The following is a 24,699-nucleotide window of genomic DNA, read 5'->3' as shown; positions in this document are numbered from 1 at the left end:
GCAGTCTCTGATGGATTTGAGAGGACTGGCTTTCGGGGAGCAAGACCCTAATTTCTTCCAAATGCATCCTTCCTTGAATTAAACAGTAAGAAGAGGAAAACATAGTGTTCATGTGTTTGAACTGCTGAAAGTGCTTTAGCTCAAAAAGAAGTTAAAGGATATAAAGGACCAAAATATTCCTTTTGACTCAGATGGGAGGAAATGCTTGTGCATATTGTGCATATTCCTGTGCATATTTCCATGATACCTTCATCATGGAAAGTAAGTTAAATCACACTCAAATGTTGAGCTGCTGGGCTCAGAGCTTTCTTCGCAGGCTTTCCCAGACATCCACAAGTGCCCAGAGGAAGCTAGACGTATTATTGGAAACTATAGTTAGAATGTCTTGGTTGCACCAGAAATTAACACAACATTGTAAACTGACTACACTTCAATAATAAATAAAAAGAATTACTTGGTTGCATATCATAGAGAAACTCAAAATGACCGTGACAAAAGGGAAAGAAGGAAAAGAAGAAAAGAAAGAAGGAAGGAAGGAAGGAAGAGGGAAGGGGAGGAAGGGACGGAGGAGGGTGTTTTCCTCCTGCTGTAAGAATAGAGGTAAGCAGCCCAGGACGAGTAAAGTGACTGCAAGGTTTCATCAGTGACCCAGGCTTCTGCCTTTCGCTCTATGATCCTACCAGGTGGTTTCTGTCTTCAAGGTCAACTCCTGGTTCCAGAGAGTCACTAGAACTTTAGCTATCCCTTCTCAGTTGCTGCTCTAACAAAGTGGGAATGGCCAGAGGGCAAAAGAGTTTCCTCCCATCTGAGTCAAAACCAGAATCGCACAGAGAACTTCTGCTCGTAGCATTAGCTCAGTCACGTGACCACACGGAGCTGCAAGAGAGGCGGGGAACCATCTGTCACTCCAGGTGGCAATGGGCCTGACTCAAATTCAAGCTCTCTTCTTGAGGAAAGGAGAATGGATATTGGGGCAGACAAGAAGCAGCCTCTGCCACAGGGATGCTTAAATGACCAGGGTATGAAATGTTTTTAGAGGAATATTCTAAGAACATACTTTTTATTTTTTCCCCCAGAAAGGGAAAGAGGTTTGCTGTTGAAGGCTATCCCTAATGCCAAACTGTGGACAGTGATGAGTGGAGTGCTAAGTCTTAGGGGCTGGACGTCACCAGAGTCTGGTTAAAAGAAAAAAAAAAATCTACTTCCAAGCAGGAAAAGAAATTGTGCGTCTGCGATCAATTTTTTCAGCTCATTGGAGACATTATAGGGGTGAGAATTGGGCTGTGGCAGCGCCAGGCACCCAGGGAATTTGTTGGTATCTGTGCTGAGAGCGGGAAGTAGCAGAGAGGAGCGGCGGGACTGAGCCATGACCTTGCACAGACCCCGTCTGGAATGGGACGTCTGCAGGACTCCTTAACTCCCTGATCCTTGGTTTCTTTGTCTTGTTTTGTTTTTTGATCCTTGGTTTCTTTACTTCCAAAATTAGGGAATAAATATGCCCCAAAGGGTTGCTGTAACATTAAAATGGGAATTCCATAAAGTCCATGTGCTCAATAAAGAGGAACTGTTAGCACTATTATCATGCATGTTTGTAAACCCTGATTTAGAACAAGATAAGCAACCAGACACTCCAGAGATGGAGGGGGGTATTCACCTTGTCTGTCTAGTAAGTCTCTCTCTCACCTTTCCCTGTCTTTTCTCTTACACTCTTAATTATTTCTGTTTCTAGCCCAGGTTAATTCCTTCTTACCACAACTTAGGGCTCCCAACTGTATTCACTTAATAATTTGTACAAACCCATGAGTTACTATGCCTAATTTATGAAAAGTCATAGTTACGAGATGTAGGAGAGTATAAAGATTAAGATCTTGGACTCAGGCATCAAACGTGAAACCCCAGCAGCGACCCTTGGTCAAGGACCCTTAACCCCTCTGGGTCTCAGTTTTCTCATCAGTAAATTGGAAATAACAATTCCTCTTTCATGAGTAGTGCCTGTAAAACACTGAGGTCAGAGTCTGGCACAGGGCAAGAAATGAACAAATGATGGTGATTATTACACGGTTAGAAGCAAGTGCGGGATGGAAGAGGAGTCACATTCACTGGGGGCCTCCTCTATGCCAGGCGCTATACTTGACCATAAAGTCTTCTGTAGCTTTTACTCCTTGCATTGAGCCTACAAGTTGTGAACCCTTCTTTACAGATGAGGAAACCAACGCTTAGAATGAACTTTCGAAAGATAGAAAGCAAATCGAAGTGGCATCATTTAGTCTTAGGTCTGTGTTTCCAAAGGTCATGCTCTTTCCACTTATCACCAGGAAGAAGCTGGCAGGCCAATGTCTAATTCAACCTCTTAAGACACCAAAGGGGCAGAGAAAAAAAATTAGGACACAGGCTACAATGATTACCTTGAGCACTGAAGTGACCTCAAAAGAATGCGCTCAGCCTCTGACATGAACAAGTGTTGTCTTAAACAGAAGGTGTATTATCCAATACTTTTTAAGTGTCAAAATGGCTCAATCACTATGGAACTTTAGAAAACCTATTGTTTGTGTAGTTTTTAAAATTTTTTCATTTAAATGTTATTTTTTTTATTGTGCCCCACACTAAAATTTCCTATATATGACTGCCATTCAGATATTGCATATGGTTCTGAAACAGTTAAGGAAAATGAACACTATTTTTCTAATGACACCTCTCATGTAAGAAACATGTGTATTTATAGATCTTCTGGTAATTCTCTACATTAATTCCTTGACCTCAAACTGACCGGAGAAGGTCAACAATTCCTGTAATGTCCCTGAGTGGTACATTTTCATCTCTAACTCAGCTGAAAAGTATATAAAAGCTCAGACAGCCAGAAAGCACCCAAATAGCTCTGCGGCTGAGATGACCCCACGATGCAAGTTAATCCCTCCAAGGTCAACTGTAATTTATGTTCAATTAACCGGCTCAAGAAACCTGTTTTAGACAGAAGCCAGAAATTAGGAAACCCGTTGCTTGACTTTTGAGTGGGGAGCATGTTCTAAAGAAAGCCACTATCAGGGAACCACAATAGGAGACTAACACCAGGCTTTTTTCCTGAGTGTACTTTCAGCTCCTCCACTGACCCCACCGACCCACACCAGGCACGTGCTGGAAACCTGGAGGATTTGGATGGAAAGTCTGTTGCTCCTGTGTCTCGTGGATACTGTGCAAGGGACCAGGATTGCCAACCTCAGTCTCCACTTCAACGTGGAAGGTATCAAGTTAACCTTCCTTTAGGATCCATCAACGAAACAGGAGGCAGTGAGACGGGCTCCTGCTGACCATCTCTGAAAAACACTAGCATCAAAAATAAAGGGCGTAGAAGCGAAGCAGAACCCAGTAAATAAAGCAAGAATCCGATAGTCCAGACAAATAGAAATAAGTAAATGGATAAATAAATAAGAGGACAAAGGAAAAGCTTTTCCTTACAATAGAATGACAACCAATAAATGGAGTTAGAAGACCACCAGTGGATGTGAAAACCAGTGAATAAAGGTTTGATGAGGAAGAGGACAGTTATACAGTAATCTCAGACGATCTCTATGTCCTGCTTGGCAGATGACACCTTAATGAGACAAATGAAGTTAACGTCACCAATCCCGGAACAAACAGACATCAGGTGCCAGCGGATGCTGTGGACTGAGGGCACCTCAGTCTCTTCTGTGGTGCTTGTGCCAAACATGCACCGCCTGAATCCAATCGTAAGGAAACATCATGCAAACCTCAGCTGAGGCACATTCCACAAAATAATGCATCCGGACTCTTCAAAAATGTCTAGGTCGAGAAAGACTGAGAAACTGCTTATTCCAGATCTAAGGAGACTAAAGAAAAATGACAAGTGAAAGGTAATGTATGATCCTGGATTAGATTCTGGGTCAGGAAGAAATAGCTATAAAGGACATTGTTTTGGCAATTGATGAAATTTGAATATGGACTGTGGCCTCAGTAACAGTGCTACATCAATAGTCAATTTCCTGCTTTTAATAATTATTCTGTGGTTATGTATGAAAAAGTCCTTGTTCTTAGAACATACCCACTGAAGTATTTAGTAATAAAAGGAGATGTCTCCCCAACTCAATCTCAAAGGGTTCAGAGAAAAATTATATCTTATATGAAAGAGAGAACAATAAAGCAAAAGTCAAAACGCATACAATTACTGATTCTGGGTAAAGGATTAAAGGATTACAGGAGTTCTCTGTATTATTCTTGCAACTTTTCTATAAGTTTAAAATACATCATTTATGTCAAAATGAAAAGTATTTTTAATTTTAAATTGAAAACTACAGCAGGACAGTCATTATTACGTAAAGATACGTTCTAAAGTATTTGAAAGTGAGGAGAGCTGGTATCTAGTGTCTGACTGACAATATTCCAGGATAAAAGAGAGAGCAAGAAAAGGAGGGAAACAGATAAAACAAAATTCTTGAATCTGAGTGATGGATACACAGGGAACTGTTGTCCCAGTGTCTCTACTTTTGTACATGTTTGAAATTTTTCCATAATAAAAAAGGTTTTAAAATTTTAAGCCCCGTGTAAGTTGATGCCCGCCCTCCAACTCCAGCAATGACAACAATGATAATTCAGTATCCTCCCCTCCCCCCAAACCGCATTCCAGTTCACCCACATTCCTGAGAGTCACGGTGAAAAATCTGGATGGTTTGGACCATCCTCCAGATTATAATTTGGCTTCAAAAGTAGCATTGTATGAGAATGATGTGACTTTAATGGACTTTCACCAATGTCCCAATTCAGGAAGCGAGAACTACCTGCTGGTAGTTCCCTTAATGCCCTGTGCTAATACAGAGTGAAGGAGGTTCACATTCACTATTCCTTCTGTTTGGAAAACATGTTCTACAGCCCAGCTGGAATCAGAAACCCTAGGAACTGGACAGGCTTTCAGAAAGGCAGCCAGAGGTGCGGAGCTGTGCTTACCACACTCCGAGATGACACATTCTCATGCGTTGCATGAACTTGACATTAGGTTCTGGAAGATTTCTATCTGAGGGAAAGTTTACACCTTTGACATTTAAATCTTGGGGAAATAAGCAGGGAAAAAAGCACTCCCTAATGTAAGATTGAAAACAAAACCCAACATCAAACTTCAACAGACACCTTGAAATCCGGCGGAACGCCGAGTCCTTCTGGGAATCCTGTCAAACAAGAGATGCTTCCTATTTACTATGATTTTCATCCCCGAAGGTGAAACTTCATTTCAGGTGCTAATTCATTCAGAATGTAAGAAAGCAAAGGAAAAGGGTCATTAAGTAAAACCATTTAGTGGCGACTCCAGTAATAAGGATGAGATTTAAACGTGCACAGCAAGTCTGAAAGTCCCACAATAAAAAATAAATAAAAAATAAATAAAACCCACCATAGAGACACTCATTATTTAACTTCACTCCCACAAACACCTGTAAGTTAGCCTTGGAAGGTAAAATTCATCCCTGTTTTACAGGTGAATAGACTGGTGCTCACTGTGATTGATGTCACTGAAGTCACACAATAAGGCAATGAGAAGGCTAGGACTCATTCAGAAGATTTCCCAGCTCCCAATTACCCACAGAACATGGGTAGAATTCCCAAGAACAATGGCCAGGAAAATTCATGGGCGGCAAACCTTTCATGAACACCCTGCTGCTCACCGCAGGTTCTGTGCCCCACCTGGCGTGGCTTCTCTAAAGCAGACTTAACAAATCAGCCTAGACTGTTCAAAGTCGACAGTTACAAACAGCTTCACAAGACAATGTCAGATCTGTTTGGGGTCTTCTGCGACACTTTCAGTAAAATCTGATATCAACATGTTATTCACAGAAACATACAACTTGATGCCACAGAGATTCCCCTGTCAGCATCATGTGCCTAGGAGGATTGGAGAAAATCATTTTTAATTAAAAGTGCCAAACATTAGAATCAACCTGAGGTATTTGAAATACTGAAGAGAATTAACCAGATAGGATGACTGGCCTAAATTTCTTGGGTAATAAAGGGAGTAAAATCATTGACTTAACCTTTGTGCTCAGATGCAGGTTTAATTCCCACTAAACATAATGAAAATGCTGCCTACAAATGCTGTAACCGAGCATCCTGAAAACTGCAGCATGGTCATTTGAAATCCACTGTATTTTAAAAATGACTCCAATAGTCCATGCAGATATGAACGCACTGAAAGGTGAAGGAGCTTCGGGAAGACCTAGGAGCAGAGAGGAGTGTTGACGTCACCTGCCATGGTAAACTCAGCAAAAGTGTTTGATAAATATTTGACACATAAATAAGGTGGAGGTAAATGCAGTGTTTTCTTAGCAGACATATCCTGAGTTCATTTTTATATTAAAAATGAACAACTAATATGGCCACTGCTTCTCAGATTGTTGAGGAATTCAAACTCTTAATCTCCCTATTGCAGTCCAAAATCAAGCTAGTGGTGGGTTTGATTTTTTTTCTAAGTCCTCTCTCCTTGGCTTGCAGACGGCTGCCTTCTCCCTGTGTCTTCACATGGCTTTGTGCAGCCCTCGTGTCTCTTTTTGTGCCCAAATGTCTTCTTATTTTTAGGACACACATCATATTGGGTTAATCCATCTATATATCTCATTTAACCTTAACTATCTCTTTAAAGGCTCTATCTTCAAATAGGGTCACATTTTGAGATACTAGGTAACCCCAAATTAGGGCTTCAACATATGACCTACGGGGTAGGAGGGAGGCAGAGAAGGACACATTTCAGCCTATGAAACTCCTATTGCCTGAATCCTCAGCCCTCTTAGGGAGTTTCTGAGCCAAGCTGCATCAGATTTCAGATGAGATTTGAATACCTTCCCCAAGCCAAGCTGAGTTTCAGATTTTCACCGAAGGCATGTCGGTGGGGTCCCTCTTGGACCCCACTTCTGTAAGTTTAGAGCTCCTGGCTTGTTCTAATTATACAGCAAAATTTAGAAGCCCTTTACCTACTTGGAAGCTATCCAATTTCATCTTTCCAGATATTTTACTTGAATCACCTTATTGGAGTTAACTGTCCCATCTGGCCAGTCACCAGCTAGACAGCAACATGTTTACCTTTCTCTTTGTTCCTGTAACCAACAAAGGTGGAAATACTACCGGGAATAAACGTGTATAGTTTAGTAGAGGACAAAGGCGAAACCTTCCCACGGCACGCCTTTCGCATGGCACGTGGGGAGAGCCTGCAACGAGAGATCAAGGGTTGACACTGGGTGAGGACCTTTGCTCCCTGCTTCTTATCTCAAGACACAGCTTAAAGACTAGTGTCTAAGTTACTCTTCTAGGAAGAAGATGTATTTTGAAGACGTGACTCTATCTCAGAGATGCCTCAAGATACTGTGGAATGTTGCAACTCTGCCGTTTGTCAACTACATGACATAATTCTGTGACCAATGAAGAAAGAGGGATGTTGTCCACCACTGACAGCAAAATCTTCCACCTCGCAGGTGACTATTTCTGGCAACCCTGCCACTGAGTTTCACTGTTTTCTGCCCCCAGAATGAGACCTCTGATACATTATAAAGAGTCCTGCGCACACATGTGGATGAGTTAACTACTCTCTCCTGAAAAAAACAACTCAAGATGCTTGAGCACTACTGAAGAAAATCACACAGCCATGCACAAAGTGGTGCCCGCTGGTCTCCAATTCCCTTCGTGTCCCTGACCCTGGCCAGCAAGCGTTGCATGTCTGGTCAGCTCCCTCTCCCCTTTTCCATTGTGATATTAACACTTAGCCTTCTTGTCAAGTCTTTTCCTTCCTGCTATCCTTGGGGTGACCAAACTTCCTGGTTTATCCAGGACCCATGAGGGGGGTTCCTTGGCAAGATGTGGGACTTTCAATGCAAAAAAAGAAACTTGTTACCATCCTAACCTCTCACTCTTCATCAAATGATTACCCACATCGCAAAAAAGACAATTCAGGTCATTAGGTGTGAACTGCCCCAGTGTTTTCCTCCACCATCCCCTTACCTGGACATACATCTGTACCCTTCATTCCCCTTCAGCCTTGGAGGCTTGGGTATCCCACTGCTGATTCACAGCTCAATTCCCCACCCTGATGGTTAAATGATGGATGTCCACATTATGTAACACCTTTTTACTGCAATTTCAACACTTCCTTCCCTTTCCCCACATTCTACAAATATGTATACGTCTTCCCCATCTTCAAAATCAGATATCCTTCCGCCTTTACGTTCCCCTTTATTGACATCCCTACTCCCAGCCTTTTCTTCACTGTAAACTTCTTGATAGAGATTCTGAATAATTTCATCTACTCCAGTGGCTCCTCCCAAATTTTTATCTCCAGCCCAGACCTCTCTACTAAAGGAAGGCTTGTGTCTTCATCTTCCTAATGAACGTCTTATCTTGATAACGCACAAGTATCTTAAACTCAAAATGTCTAAAATCAAGTTATCATTTTTCTTTCCAACATGCCCCTCTTCTAAAGTCACTGCCCCAACAAATGGAACCACAACCTGTCCAACGTTCCAAACCGGAAACCACTGCTTTCATCTTCTCTTTATCCATCATCTCCCACATTCCATACAGCCTTCTGTCTCCTAACTATCTTCTCTTATACATCACTCTCACTCCTGGACCCCACTGTGATCACAACAGCCTCCTCGTTGGTTTCTTAGCTCCCCTGTTCTAGTCCCACCTCCTCCCCGCTCTCATGCATGAGGTTGGCATCTGCGAGGTCGTGGATCAAGCTATTCCTGTTACGCAGGAGAAGAGAAAAGCTTTGACGTAGCCCTCTGAACACCAAACTGGCCACAAGGATGTCTCCTGGGGATGAGGGAACAATTTCTAATTTGTTCATGAAAATGACTGGATCGATGTCCCCCCTGGCTCAGCGGCTGATTCAAACAACAGTGTAAATTAGAAGGTAGTCAAAAGGGCACCTGTGTTTCATTGTAGGCATGCCATGTGCCAACAGGCTGCAGTGCACCTGTGGAAACCAATGTCTCTATTTTTTTGCAGTGTTAGACCCAATAATCTGTTTTACCCTGGCCTCTGGGGTTGGATGGTTGCTAACAAGTTGGGCTGTTACAGAAGCCACTGGTCATCTCACACCATTAGCTGGGGTGAATTTCAGTGCTGTCCTACGATGTCCTCCTGCTCCTCTGCTCCAGCCACACTGGCAAACTCGCCATTTTCCAAGTAAGCCACCTTCTCTCCCAACTCAGTGCCCTTGCCTGGAATAGCCTCTCCTCCTTCAGCATTCTCAAACAAGTCCATTCAGACATTAACGATCTTACTTTTCACTTGGAAAAATAGAACAAGGCCGATGGTGGGTCACATCTGCCTAGAAGCTGTGATGTTCCTGGAACAGTTTGCCTTCCAAGCTCTTCCTTGCCCTGCTCTGTATTGCAGGAGGGCAGAGCCGGTGTCTCCTGGATTCTGTGTCAGCTGGTTTCTTGCTGGTTTTAGCTGAAGGGAGGTACTGGTCATGAATTAGAGTGTGAAAGACAAGACTCCAGAATATTCCTCCCTCTCTTATCTCCTCCATAGCTCCAGCATCACTAGACTGGCTGCTTACATCTTCTACTGGTGACTGACCCCCGGAGTCTGACACCTGCTCCTTCTGTCTCTCTGGTCTTTGGAAGGCAACAGCCTCCTGAGATCACTGCCACGTGCTTGCCTTCAAAGCCTCTTGTCCCTGGTGCAATCAATTCACTACATTAAAGTCTATCCCTTGTACATAACACTCAGAGTGACTTCTGTTTCCCTGATTGAACTTGGCTATAAAAACATTCCTTGATCTCCACTCCTGCCTTCAGCCCACCACAAAGGCTCTCAGGGGTGCCCTTCCTGCAGGTGGCTGGTTTACCTTTTATGTCTCCACAGCACCTATGTCTACTGCTATCAGCTCCACTCCCGGCTGAGCTCTTGAGGGCAGAGACATTGTTCTATTAATTTCAGCATCTCCACCCCCACCCCTCCATGTCCTGCTCACAGCTCGGGGGACAGGAGGTGCTCAAAATTTTGAAACATGCATGTGCACATGGGTGCACACGTGGAATTTTCTTCAGTCTTAAGAAGGATTCCATGAAGTAGGCTAGAAATATACAAAGATTTAAGGCAAGACCCAGAATAGAATAACACATAACTTGAGTGCAAACTAGTAAAACTGTGGGGTTTTTTTTTTCGTACTGTGGATTTTTTCGTGAAAGGGGAATACACTCTAGTCATTGGGCTTCCCTCTTCTCTTTGGGCACCAAGTTGTTGTTTTTCAGTCTATTGGATTACACTCGGGTCATTGGTGGAAATTTATCTCATTGAAGCAACTTAATCAATAAATATTAATTATTCTAGCTACTGCCTGGGAACAATAGGCACTGTCAGGTGGCTGGGCAGGAAAAATCAAAGGAAAGCAGCTCAGAATTCTGGGAGACCCTTACAACTTTGAGGACAGTGGAATATTCCCTTACGAGTCAGGACTCACCTGGAAAAAACCTGGAACTCTTTGAGAGAGAAATCTCGCTATTATATTATCCATAGTTTAAAGCCATTCCTTACCACATTTTGCAATGCAAAGTGATCTACAAAGCAGAAATATAGTCATACTGTTCAGAGATTAGGAAAAGATCCATTGAAGATAAATTACACAATGTTCTAGCCATAGAGTCAGAATTACTAATCAGAGTTCCTGGAAGTTCGGTTACTGATTTAGTGCTGCCCCTACATCCCATCCTATCATGACTTTCCACTAGAAGATCCTTGTCAACTTGGGCATAGGTGTGGTACAACAGTATTTATCTGGACCGTTTTATTATGGACATCTTGAATTCAATGTACCATAAAATCCTTAACCATTAAACTTCAACATAAAGTCATGGCAGCGTCCCTAACACGGCAATATTTTTACTGCAAGGAAACCAGAAAACAGGCTTCTCATCAGCTCCTTAAGACTGCGGAGGGTTGAGCAAAAAGAATTCATTCCTCCTTAATCATAACAGCATATGATATTTCCTATCATAAAATTTGCCAAGAGTTGACTTCCTACTCTGGTGTGAATCATGGCGGTGGCTGTTTTGGCAAGAATGGCCCATGTGTTGTGTGAAATACTGCAGGTGCCGGTTGCAGCAAAGTCACCATTGTCTTTCGGTAATGAAGTCAGGTGGAACAGCTAAGTGTCCTAAAGTGATTCCAAGTGTGCCTGGCGTCCAAAAAGTCAATCATCCCACGGTTTGCATTACTACTAACGCAGGTGCTTTTGTTTTTGTTTTTAATTAGGCAATGCTAGCCTATTAGAATAAAGAAAAAATATTACAGCAAACAATGAATCAGGCATTGTGGCACAATGACAGATCTAAATTGCCACAGTTGACACAGATTTCACAAAACAACACTGACCCTTATTATATGCAAATCAGACAGAATGTTTTGCATATAATTTCCAGCAAACTCCAGACTTTTGCTTTAGAGGCATTTGACTTGAAATAAGTGGTTATGGCATATGTTTTTTGCTAGGCTGAGATTCCACCCCTCCCAATGATTGTTACAGCCAAGTCCCACTTTTTGTAGTGAAGGTAGTGGATTTTGAACCAGACTACAAATTATTTTTTTGCAAACAACTTCCAGAAAATGCATTTTACTTCAGGTAAGATTTTACAGCCATTTACTTGGATTTTCACTGATTTCTTGTTATCCTTCAAAGATGTTTTCTTTTAAAATAAAAATTTTACTCATTTTGAAATTCTTCATGTGCCAATGAAACAGACTTTTTCTAAAAACAAAAAGCCAAGCTGATGCCATCTTAATGGGAAAAAAATACATTAAAATAGTAAACTGTTACATATATAAATAATATGTCTATTAAACTAAGGTGCCATGCATTTTGTTTAAATTTTTTAAATAATTCATCACTTCCTTTTAAAGTTTTACTTTTTCCTTTAAGGAATATTGTTTCATTTAGGGCAAAACTAATTTTTTAAGTGACAAATATGAGTTGAAATATACAAAAAAGTTTGTTTGAATTTAACATATTTGAAAAGATTTTTGAAGTTTTCTTTTTAAACTTTCTGTATGGAATTATAAAAGGACACTAGATATAGATTTTCCAACCCGACACATTTAGACGAATTAAGCTGAATGATTTTAAAATTAACTTTTTAAAACTTAACTTGGTAGTTACAGATGTTTTGATCTTTGCAAGTCATTACATGCTCATTTCCCTTTCAGCATTAATTATGCATAATGACCTCCACCTATCACGTACTCTGGAAGAAAACAATATGTATTTACATTTTCCAATGCATTTAAAAATACAAGTAGGTTTCATGATGAACAGTAAGGGCAGATTTTCAATTATTCAAATCTCAGTATTTTTGAAGACGTGTCTGGCTATTCTAACTAGAAAATTCTGTTGTAAATGAAACTGTTGCATAAATTCCTCCCAATAATAGCTTAATTACTTATGAACTCTGGAAACAATTAGTTTATCACCCTTTCAAAGCGAGTAAGGCAACTTGCCAGGCTGAGAGCAAAACGCGTGTCACTTTCTTATGTAATGAGCTTGGTTCCTTTTTGTTGTTTTAGGTTATTTGGAAAAGGAAACTCGGTAGCATACACTTCAATGTTCACAAGATTCAGAGTTGAATCATTCACTTCATAAATGGCCTCCGCAATAACACTTAATAAAGTACCCGAAAGAAATATTGAAGGCTGTGAAGATTATAATTTATGTGCTTATGGAAATCATTGAAACAGATATTCTGGTTCAAAGATAAAGTTGTGCTTGAATGACACCGATATTGTAGAAGATTGACGAGGACTGTCCTCCTCCTCAGCCTCATGGTATCATCCCTCACACAAACCGCCAAATTACCGGAACAGCCCGCTCTCCTACAGCTGTTCTCTGCTTTCGCTCCCCACCTGCCCCCACCCCATCGCTTCCCGCCGCCCGAGGTCTCTCTCCCCGCTCCCCCCACCTTTCTTCCTCGCCTCACCCAACCGCCCCTCGGCTCCTTCCGCGACTCTCTTTTTCATCGTAGTTCACTGTCAGGTGTTTTTATCCGGCCCCAACATATCAAAGGAAGTTCTGAATCAAAGTGGCTATTGTGAGATTGAAACACTCTATATCTGAAATTACCCACCCCCCACCTGCCACCCCCCAAAAACATGAGGAAGAAAGAAAAAAGAGCATCAGAAGAGGATGCTGACTTCATCCTGGCAGGCTCGGATCCGCCTGAGCTGACGCTGAGCGAAGGTGGGAGGTGAGAATCTCTCCCTCTTGGAGGCCGCCTTGTTCAAGGCCAGCCTGGTGCCTCTAACTGCAGCCATTGCGTCAAACGGAGCCAACACCTGAGGCCGCCCGCTCCCTTCTGACCTTGGCGATCAACGGGCAAGGTCACCTGTAATTCCATCACCTGACTCTAGGATTGTTTATCCAGCTCAGGAGGGAGAACCTGAGGGCCAAGAAAGGCGGACAGGTCTCAAGAGCCAGCAGGCTCCCCTGGGGACCTATCCAGCAGCTGAGGGCCCCTAGCAGATCCAGGACTGCAACCTTTGTGCGCCATTTTGCACATTTCAAGATGATATTAACATACTTCCGATACTGCCCCCACCCCACACACTGGAAGTCATAATTACCACTCACCTTTCCCTTTGTCGGCTGGAATCGCTTTAAGCAGTCCCAGCAAGTCAACCTACTTTGGGGATGCACTTTGCATTTTTCGTTGCCCCTCAACCCTCCCCAGACCTATATGTCAAGGAATAGGGAGTTGAGACATGACACATTAATGTTTTTATCAGGACGCTCTCGGCTCCCACAGAAAGGGAGGGAGACTGGGAGGAGGGGGCGGCCAAGAAAGAGAGGGAAGGCATCACTCCGCAGCTCCTGCGGAAATTCATATTCCGCGTATGTTCCTCGCACCTGAAATAAATCCTGCAGGCCTACCCACACAAACGCCGAGGCACTTATTTATTTGCATGTCATGCTTATAATATGGGAGAAAGCAAGACGGATCTTCCAGGAGGGGAGGTGAGGCTCACCTTTCAGACTCGCTCCCTTAAATAAAAAAGAATTGTCCGGCTGGGCGCCTAAGAATTTATCTTGAGTTTGTGGTCATTATCTCTATTATATAGCCCTGGCAATAAATAAATCGGGTAGTTACTACCCAACAATAAAACTGTAGTGGATGGGACACCTTACTATTACTTTCTTAATAATCTGCCGTTTCTTTCACTTTAAATCTTCCCCGCCTTGTCTTCCCACTTGTCTACAAGGATCTATCTTCACCCCTTGAGGTACCAGATTGCTCGGTTCATTTTTATATTTTGTGAACACGATAAGTTTTCCTGTCTAGACTTTCTGGTTTTCCTCCTATTTCTAGTCTGCCTAATCTGTTTCAAGACAAAGGGTCGGCCTGGATCAAATGTCTTTCCCCCTCCCTCTCTAGTTTCACCGCCAGTGCGGCTACTTTAAGGAAGATCGCCCCCCTGGAGGCAGCCACCCTTGGGGTCTCTAGGAGAAAGGGAGCAATGCAGGCCCGGGGAGGGAGAGGGGGATGCGCCCCAGGGAAGATGGTGTGAGCTCCCGCAGTGGGCACGCCCTTGGGTGCGCACCGAGTCCAAAGGCCGAGCTGGAGAGACCTCTGTCTGGAATAGTCCTCCCACCCACGGCCCCCACCCGGATTCTTGCTGGTGTGCGCGCCCACGCAGGGATTTCGTGGGTGGGCGTCCTCCGACTGTCCCCGGCTAGCCCCTCCGCCCGGGCACAGAGCGCCACATGCGGACGCGAGCGCGAGCAGCCTGGACCCGCCGGAGAAGTCTGTCCCCGCTCCTCTGCCGGCTCCTCTGAGTCCACGGGCATTAAAACCCCACCAAGGGGGCTCGGCCCGGTGGCGCGGGCGTGGGGATAGGGGCGCTCCTCTCGGATGCCCAGACGCGCGGCTGGCGGGAGAGGAGCGCACACACCCACCCAACCTCGTCTCTCACACCTGGGGCTCGCCTCCTCCGTGACAGCGAGGTGCGCGGCTCCCACCCCGACCCCGACCCCCAGCCAGGCCCGAGGAGCAATCCGTTCCGTGCCAGAGCCTTCCAGAGCCCCAGGGGCCCTCAACCCTGCTGGGAGGATGCGCCCAGCCCACGTCCGGCCGGCCGGCGCCTTCCAAAACCACCGCCACCCTCGCTTTCACGCCAGCGCGAAAAGTGACGCGTCCGAGCAAAGCGGTCAGCAAATGACCGTCTTATCCGCGGAGCCGGGGAAATCCGGGGAGGGAGTGTGGGAGGGCTGGGGGAGAAAGGGGCAAAGGGGCAGTAGTAAGCCGGGGAAAGAAAACAAACAGTCCCGCGTCGCTTCCCCTTTTGTCTTTATGCTGCTTGTCTCCAGAAATCAACTTAAGCGCCGCAAGCCCCCACCAGGCTTGTTTTTGTTTGTTTGTGTGACTTAGATCACAGATACAACTCACGACCTAATCTCTGAGTGTGTGTGAGAGAGAAAGAAGCCGCGGCCGGGCTACTGATGGTTGAAGGGACGATGAACTTCTCACCTTTCTTAAACTCGCGAACAACACGTCCTTTAAAAAAATCCACGCCGCCGTGGGTGTGTGTTTCGCTGTTAATTGCGTTTTCCTGGGATGATCTTTTACGACTGGAAAACAAGCGGCTGGGAAAATATTCACGTTTGGGACAGAAAACATTTTTTATTTATATCTTTGACATTTAAAAGAGCAGAATTAATTTGTCCTGTCTACATTAGCATTGAGAGAAAGTTTCAGAAATCTACCCAGGGGGAAGAGGAGGGGGAGGAGAAAAAAGAAAGCGAATAAAAGAAAGGAAAAAGAAAAGCTAGCCTTGGTTTTTCTTATTTCAGATCTGTAATCAATCATTGAAATAGGAGGCAGCAAAATTGTAAAGATTCGATAGATTAAAATGCAAATGAAAGGTAGAAAAAGAAACATTAACATGGCGATCAAAGATTTAATAACCGTAAATCAAGTTTTTTTTTCTGTTGCAGCTGCAGTTTGTGTGTGTTTATGTTTTAATCATGTTCGTTCCATAAATAAATAATATCTGAAACGAGACTAATTTTTCATTATTTTAACCGTGGGCTATAACACTAAATATTAAAAATAGAAAACATACAGGATGCCAGATTCCCAGCCAAAGAAGAGAAAGACTTGTGTTGATTGGTTAAAATCAAGGGGTTTCATTTGTGTGTTTTGAAAATCAGAGTATCATGCTAAAAAATTCTATCTCAACTGACAAAGCCCAAAGTTTTATTTCCCCTTTAATATTTTATGTTAACAAGACACCATTTATGTTAAATATATGCGTGGCTGCGTATCCATTTCAGTTTGAGTATTTTCAAAGAACGAAAGTGCCAGAATATTTAAATAATACAAAATATATATTATTTCATAGTGATTTGACAGGATTCCTGGAAAATAATACTTTTTAAGGAGACTTTGCCTTCTAGAGAAAAATTAAGTGATGGTTCGACACAGTTAAAACTCTTTTTTTAGCTTTATTATTAAAGTTCTTTTTCTGAAGGGGAGTATTTTTGTCCTTTTTTGCTATCATTCGATTTAAGGCTTTATGTCAAGGTGTCAAATTATCGGGACACACCATTTTATTTAACTAGTACTCATTTTCTCATATGGTGAAGGTTTTTCATTTAGCTCTTTTTTATTTAAAATAATGATTTATACTGTTCATAAATTATTTCTGGAACTTTAAAAATAAACACCTGGTCTTTGTCTTTTCTTTTTTTCTTTTTTTCTTTTCTTTTCTTTTTTCTTCCTGTTTTTGGTAGCCTTATTATCATGGGGGAATTCATCTTCAGAAAACTGGGAACTTTTCTTTTGATAATACAGACTTGCAATGTTTAAAATAAGCTCTCTGCTTCATTTTGTCTTTGAAGGAGTTATTCACCCTGATTTATTGAGATGATGAATTAGAATTGTCTCCATTTCTCCTTTCCACAAATTAAAATGATAATCAAACCTGGGATACTTGTTTTCTTTATAAAACCTTTGAGTTAAATGTGAGCTAAGTTGATGTCCACTCCCTCTGTCCCAGCTACACAAGCACAGTTTTCACTGTGACAGTCCAATAATGCATTTAGTTTAAAATTACACTTGGACTTTCCTCCTTTGTGTTTTTTCATTTACTTCAGTGCAACAAGATGACTTGATTTTCTTGGGATTACATGGACTCCATTCAGTGTTACTGGGACATTTCTGCTCAACTAAATACTTGCCTTAATAGACAAATGAACTTCTTTTTATTTGCTGGAGTTTGTAGACGGTTTTAGATACAGAGCGTGCAACTGATTTAGTTATTGTTGTTGTGAGAATCGAACAGGCACAAAAGTCATTTATCTAAACCGAAGAGATATGACTCTGTAAAAGGGAGAAGCAAGGGCAGAATCATGGGGAATTATTTCAGTTTATGACTCTTATTAATTAAACCGGATGTGGTTTTATTCTGATCTTTTAGTATCGACCTGCTTAAATACTCTCAGGTACCTTTCCCCCTCACCCCAATGTTTTCATTCACTAGATAACTTGGGCCCCTTGTTGATGCGGGTTGCTTTTTCTACACTATATCACTAAGCGGTGGCGGTGTAAAATCGCGTGCATCTTTAGACGATTGCACCCACCCCCGGAAAAAAGGGCCGGGGTGAGGGGGGAGAAATGCTTTTCTCATTCAGTGTTAGCATCTTGTTTCGTTGAAATGCAAGACAGGTACTTGATTTAGCATTTAAGCAAAAGGTTACACAAACCGCGTTTTAAAAAGTGTTGGGATGTCCGACAGGGTCAGCCCCAGATCAGATCATTTTTTGAATGCAGACCTAAAGATAATGAGTACTTGTTGTATTAAAGGGGACAAACAGTACTTTGGCTTCCTCTGACCCCAGAATGCACGGCTCGGTTTCATTGATCATCCTCCTTTATGAGATAATGCAATTACAAACATCAATAAGGGGCTGCAAGGGGAATCATTATGCGGTGACAGTGATAAATGACGGTGCAGAAATAGCATGCTTTTCCCCCCCTAACAATCCAGGAGCCCAGGGGCTCCGGGGGCTGAACACAGTCGCCAAGGAAACAGATGACATCCCAAACGGCACCAAAGGGAAAAAAAAAAAAAAAATGAACAGTCTTTCTTTTCCTTTCACTCTTTTCCGTCTTCCAAAGAGTTAGTTTTGGCTCAAGTAGCAGCTGCCACACAGGCATTTCGTTATTTCAGACATTAAAGACTGGAGCGGGCGGTGGAGTCTCCGTCTCTTCCACCCCCACCCCCACGAGATAACACACAAAGCTCGCTGTTCACAGTTTAGGACTACCTGAAAATGCCCGTCTTGAAAATCAGATTGGGGTTGGGGGGGTGCAAGAACGTGGGCTTACACAGCCATGGCGTTGTGTTTCCCCCGTTTTCACGATGGTCCCTTGGAAACTGAGTCTCCAGAAAAAGCTGGCGCCTCGTGGGTCGGCCAGTAAGGACGGGGGCGCGTGGCTCGCCTCCATCTCCCTGCGATGCCAGACGCTGTTCGATGCCAAGGCGGGGGAGGGTATTGGGGGGGGGGAGTGGGAATGGGGAGTAGGCGGCTGCGAGGGGGTGTTTGCCGCTTCACTGCCTTTCTTTGAGAAAGAATCGTCAATGGGCGCAGGGATCTCCCCTAGATGGAGGAATCAGGTTGTTTAAAGCCCCAGGGTGCCCTCAGCAAGTGGCTTCAGGAGGGCTTTGCTGAGAGATCCCCATTCACCCACGTCCAGGCTGGTGGGTGAAGTAAGCAGGCGCGAAAAGGCTACGGGTTACCGGGACTGTGTGCTGGACCTGCAGCTGCGGGGAGAAGGGGGGGAGGGGTGCCTGGGGACACTTGGAAGGGAAGGGGAACTGGCCGCTTTGGGGGACAGGAGGAAGAGAGCTCGGAGATGCGAGGGGGGCCCCAAGAAGAAAATAGAAGGGAGGGAAGGAAGAAAGCGAGCGCCATCCCACCCTTCGAGAAGGTCGCCAACCCGAAGAAAGCAGACGTAGGGTTCTTGACCCCTGCGGGAAACGTCCCGGCGTGGAGTGCAGGACGCCTGCGGAGCTCGTCCTGCCACTCAAGGCCCCCGACCTGAGGAGCCAGCCGGGCGGGTGCGGGAGCAGGTGACTTTATTCACCGCTTCCCCAATCCTCGAGGTCCCGGGACTCGTTTTCCGCCTGGAGATTAAGATCATCGCCCGCGTAATGAACTTAATGCTTTAGGGTAGAGGTGAGTGTGTCTGCGAGTGGGCAGGGGTAGGAATTACCGACCCGATCGATGGGAGACTGGCTTAAAACTAAATCCCTTTTCTCCGGGGCATCAGCGCCTGGGTTTCCCCGCGGTGGGCTGAGCGCGCCGGGCCGGCAGGAGGCAGCGCGCGGAGGGGGCGACCTCGGGGCGCGGCCCGCCAGAATTAAGATTCTAAAAGGTCCCTCATCTCCCCATCGAGACCCTCGGGATACCCACTTTGAGGGCAAAGACTCTTAAATGCTCAAATGTTGGCGAACTGATTGCTCAATACGTTGTTTTTCCTTCCAGCTCCGCCTCGGGAGAGGATGTTACAGACGCGTTGGCAGGCAGATTGGGCCAAGATGAGACATACCTTCCCCCACCCCGTCATCAGCGACTCTAAGTGCGAGTTCCCATTCTCTCTCCCTCACCGCTCTGTCCTGAGCCATGGGATTCCCAACCTCGTGTCGACTCTGCACCTGGCCACCCCGAGTGTTACGAGCTGCCCGACAGTCAAGTGTCTGCGGGTTGGCACGAGGGAGTGAGACGAGGTGAAATGCCCGACCAGGCAGGGCGCCCCACGACCCTCTTCCACGCCACTCCACCCGGCGCTCAAGCGCGTACCCGAGAGCTCTGCATCGTCTTGTTTTTACTGCCTTCACGTGGGCCGAGGGCCTGCTGGGATCCGAAAGGCAGAGGAAAGTTTGTAAAGGCTTTAAAGTGATCCCGAGGAGCTCCTGCCTAAGGCTTCGGGGTGCTGCCCATGGCTCCCTCGCTGTGCCTGGTGGCCGCTGCCCACCTCCCAAGTGCCCCCGGGCCCCAAGCTCTCGCAGTCCCGCTCCTGGAGTCGCGTTGGGACTCGGAAGCTGAATCCATCAAGAAGCCTTTAATCCACCACAAAGCACCCCGAGCGGAGCGGTTCCGAGGGGTGGGGGCCCGGAGTCTTCCAGGAGGTGCTCTCCACGACCTTCTGCGCAGATCTGGGGATGCCTCGTCTCCTGGGACGAAGTCGGCAGCCCCCTTAGACTTGACTTTCACGTTGAGGTGGGGAGGAGGTAGGAGGCTAGTGAAGGTGCTGCAGCCGCCCCCCACCCTCAAGGTGTTCTGGACTCAGAGCAGAGACCTGTCCACCCTGCACCCGCCCGGCCTAGGACCCAAGGTTAGGGCGCAGGGACAGCCGCATCCTGGCCCGGATCCTCGCAGCTGCCGCGCTGCCCGCGTAATCTTCCGTCGGCGCAAGGAGATCAGCCCAGACCCAGGCCACTGGCATCTCTCCTCCCGCCCCCGCCGCAGACTCGGGAGGCGCTGCACACAGATATGAACCCGGAGCGCAAAGCCTGCGCGCCGCGTGGGAGACGCGGGCGGGAGGGGGCAAGCGGTTACAGTATTTCTCCTTTTCAGAACCTTTAGACTTCACTACAAATTTTCCCGGTAGGCGCCTCGGCCCCGGGGTCGGTGCCTCCCACCGCCGCTCCTTCCTCTCCCTCCTCCCGGCCCCAGCGAGCCGAGCGAGCCGGAGCCTTCGCCCGGGCCAAGCCGCCGCTCATTCCCCACCCCCCGGGCGGGTCCACGGCGCCCAGAGCGCCGCCCTCCCCGCCTTATCCCCGGGCTCCGCGGGGGTGCCTCTTCCCGGGGCAAAGCTCGCTGGCCGGGCGCACAGCAAGAAGACACCCGCTGCCTCCCGAGGAACTCCTAATACCATCCATACAGCTTTAATGCGTTTATAATTCGATAAGTGATTTCAATTTGAAATTGTTAGTAACTAATTTTATGGGTAATTTTTCCACATCAAATATTTAAGCATCAGATTAAGGGAGCCAGTTCCGACACAGGATAATAAGGGGGTTCCCCCCCACCCCCCGTGCCCCCGCCTCCTTCGGATTCCTACCGAGTCGTTTTTCCAAATCCCCAAAAGATGGCAGTCGAAGCCGACGTTCTTCTTTTCCTGCGGCTCTGCGAAGGGAGGGGGAGAAAGAGCGGAGAGGGAGGAAGGGAGAGATGTGGGGGGAGGGAGAGGGAGAAGGAGAGAGAGACAGAGGGACAGAGAGAGAAAGGAGAGGGAGAAACTAGACGTTGCACGGACTTTTCAAAGTGGCTCTTTCACACGTTTTCTAATACAGGCAAGAAGCAGTGGTGAATTTCCTGGAAATGTCCTGGCTGAAAAGAAAGCCAAAAACGTGCCTTGTGGGCTCAGAGTAAAGGATGTGAGAAACTCAGCACTTTTCAAACTAAATCCTCAATTCAGAGCAGAAGCGGGAGAAGGGAGACTGGGAGAGAGACAGGCTGGCTTTTTGGTATTTCTTTGTATTTAACATTGTATACAAATACTATTAAACTAAGCAACTTGTTTCCTCCACAGGACTCTGCAAATTACCTAATTGGGGGAGGGGGAAGTGGGGTGAGGAAAGGTGATGGGTGGGGGGCGGACTGCTGTGGGCGGAGGGGAGGCTGGGGCCAGAATCGGATGAATTGCAGACCAGTTGCCAAAACTTTTTTTTTTTCCTGCTGCTGCTGCTGCTGCTGCTGCTGCTGCTGCTGCTGCTGCTGCTGCTGCTGCTGCCTTTGCTGCTGCCTTTGCTGCTGCCTTTGCTTTGAATTTGGGTAACTAGGAAACAGCAAGCCGTCTGAGAAGACGGAATTTCCAACGTGTAAAATGTTCTTAACGGAACCATTGAGCGAGTGCAATAAGGCGTGAGGGGGAACTAATCTTCCCATTTAAATGTTTGTGGCAATTTTATCTAAATGAATTTTAATGCTAAACGAGGGTAATTCCCCATTTGTAGCGCGTTTACTTCTCTTTCCTGTGCTTCTAAAGCAGTCGAACATCATGCAATGAACAATAACAATAAAAATACTGTCAAGGCATATTATTCATTTCGAATGTGTTATAATTACAGCTGATTAAATATGATAGGGGAATTTTTTTTAATTTTCGGAAAAATATTTAAATCATGCCAAAAAGTCGTCTCATTCAACCAGCAGGCCTCCCTCCCCCAAGTAAAAATAAAAAGCAGGTACAATTGTGTGCCCTTATTTAGAAGAGGGCGTTTTGTTTTTGCCTTTTAAGAAACATCAAAAACACTCTCAGCACCTCTATTATTTCCCTCTTTCGGTTAAGTGTCCTCAATAACCTCTGAGCTGGCTCTGAAATTTACAAGAGGAAAAGCTAAAACAGCATTGAGGGGGAGGTGGGGGTGTCCAGGCGGGGGGGAGGAAGGACCTGCCGACAGCAAGGCTCTCACAAAACCGGCACACGGAGCGGGGAACGCAGGGAGAGAACATTGTTTTATTTTTTTCTCATTCACTGAACACTAATGATCGTGATTCTTCATAGCTTCCATATTCCCTAATACTTCTTCACTTGTACCCTGTTCCTTCCCCTAGTGCCTACCCTACCCCACCCCCCCGCGCCCGCCCTCCTCCCCCCTCCCCTTTCTTTACCTCCCCCACCGGGCAAGAGCTTCCTCGGGAATAAAGGCTGAAAATAACCAACTCACCCAGGCATGTACAAAGGAGGAGGGGCAAATGGATGGTTAGTTTCTAAAGTTTATTATTAATTTTTAAAGTAAATAAATGGTTGTTAACGGCTAGTAACCACCTATCAAAGGAGAATTCTTTCACGAATATGGACTCTTTATGTAGACGAAGAATTGCCACTGGGTCCAAACGGGAAATTTAAACAATCCCATATATGGGGTGGGGGCGGGGTAGGGCGGAGGGCGCTGCGCGCGCACGGGGCTGCTGAGGTGGTGCCTTGCTCTCCTTCTTCGGGTCCACGTGTTTAGAAACCAGGCCCCATAAACAAAAGGTGAGAGAGTGCACTGCTGCTCCAGCAGGTGAGTCAGTCAATCACACGTCACCTAGTAAACCCAACCCACAGCTGGTTTCTCTTTTCAAATAGAAAATAGAATTGTTCAGGGCGGGTTTATAGGGTGACACGGGCCTGAATGTCAGGCTTGAGTTTAAGGCACTCTCCTGCGACCCATCCTTTGTTTACAAAGCAATCACTACTAAAAGCCTGGTTTTTTTTTTTTTAAGCCGAATTTGCCTTAATTAAAATATTTGTATATTTTTCCTTAGCTTTGGGAAGCACTTTTTATAGCGGCAATTTTATTTAAATAAAATTATAAGCTAGTCCAGCTTAAACATGTTATTTTGGACCATTTAGCTGGCTGCCATGCAGAAATTCTGGACAGCTGTTCTGGAAAATTGGTTAATAACCAGTTTTATCCAATGAGAACAGAGAGCAGATTTATAAAAATTAGATTTTGACGTCTGGTCTCTTCAATTCCTGTCGTTAATTTCCTAATAAACATATACAGCTCTTCCTAGGTAACATCCTTGGTAAAAGACTTAACTCAGGCCTTAGGTTTGCCATTATGTGCAAGAATAATTTCACTGATCTGATACTAGATGAGTAATTCGGCTGGATGTAATCAGAGTCTACAGTTAGTTTAGTACCCTTAGGCCTTAAATTTGCAGATATTAGGAGTTTAAGTCAGCCTAAAGAAATCAGTGACTATTACTAAATAATTTATTTTGTGGCTAAAATTTCCAAATGCACATATGTCTTAGGGAGCTAAAATGAATTATTTCTATTTACTGTATTAATCATTAAAAAAAAATTTTGGGAGGTGGCAGTAAACAAATTTTGCAAGCAGTGGAGTCAGCATGACAAAAATAATCTTGTTTTTATTTTAGATTCAGATTTCATTACTGCACTCAAACGACTACAACTGGGCTTGGCGTTATTATACAATCCAAACTGTTTCCGTCAGAAACTCTAAGACTCAGTGTGCAATGATTGTTATTAATAATTAGCTCCTTGGTTTCTTGATAGAAAAAGGCTATCCACAAGCATTTGTTTATCCACAACAAAAAGTATAATTAGCTTATCCCACTTAGTAAATCTTGTATGCATGCCAACTCATACCAAACTGCTACTTTTACAAAAAAAAAAAAATTGCAATAATACAGTTCATTTTTCCAGTCCTTTTTGCACAAAATTTATTTACAATGTCTACATAAATGCTCCAAGGTGGGACTATGGAAAAATACACACATGACCGATGCTTTGCTCAGAAATAAAGTCAACATATTAAAAATAAATCTTCAGTCTATGTTTTTGAGCTGCATAAAACAGGAAGTGATGTGTAAGGTGGTGGTTGTTGCATGGGGACAATGACGCTTGATGTGACAATTAGGCTTCTAAACACACGGCCTTTTGGTTTCCATGCCTCCTCCTACCAGTCTCCTTAAGACACTGCCTGCGACAGCTGATTAATCATTGTTCATGACTGCAGTTTTTCCCATCCTTCCCGATTTACATCTGTTCAGGCCAATTCAAATATGGTGAGTAAATGAATTAGACATGCAAATTCAAGCCCCAGGCTAGAGAGAGAGGGAGAGAGAGAGGAAAAGAGAGAGAGAGAGAGAGAGAGAGAGAGAGAGAGACCGCGCATGGCTGAAATCCT

General features: G+C 44.8%; 1 protein-coding gene and 1 long non-coding RNA gene across 2 annotated transcripts in view; one reads left to right on the top strand and one right to left on the bottom strand.

The window, feature by feature from the left end:
* The first annotated feature begins 18,230 nt into the window (after positions 1–18,230).
* On the top strand, positions 18,231–22,090 carry LOC141573337 (uncharacterized). The gene is made up of 2 exons (XR_012498995.1): positions 18,231–19,225; positions 19,535–22,090. It is a non-coding gene; the product is annotated as an uncharacterized LOC141573337 (long non-coding RNA).
* Positions 22,091–23,897: 1,807 nt separating this feature from the next.
* The window catches only part of MEIS1 (Meis homeobox 1), a 131,791-nt gene continuing 130,989 nt past the window's right edge, over positions 23,898–24,699 (bottom strand). The window contains exon 12 of the mRNA XM_010963770.3: positions 23,898–24,699. This exon is cut by the window's right edge and continues 734 nt beyond it. The gene's annotated coding sequence lies outside the window, so the exon portion shown is untranslated.

This window comes from Camelus bactrianus, chromosome 15, assembly GCF_048773025.1.
Source record: "Camelus bactrianus isolate YW-2024 breed Bactrian camel chromosome 15, ASM4877302v1, whole genome shotgun sequence".
Classification (NCBI taxonomy): Eukaryota; Metazoa; Chordata; class Mammalia; order Artiodactyla; family Camelidae; genus Camelus; species Camelus bactrianus.
Note: the sequence above shows the minus strand (reverse complement) of the source record. Positions and strands in the feature narration are given on the sequence as shown.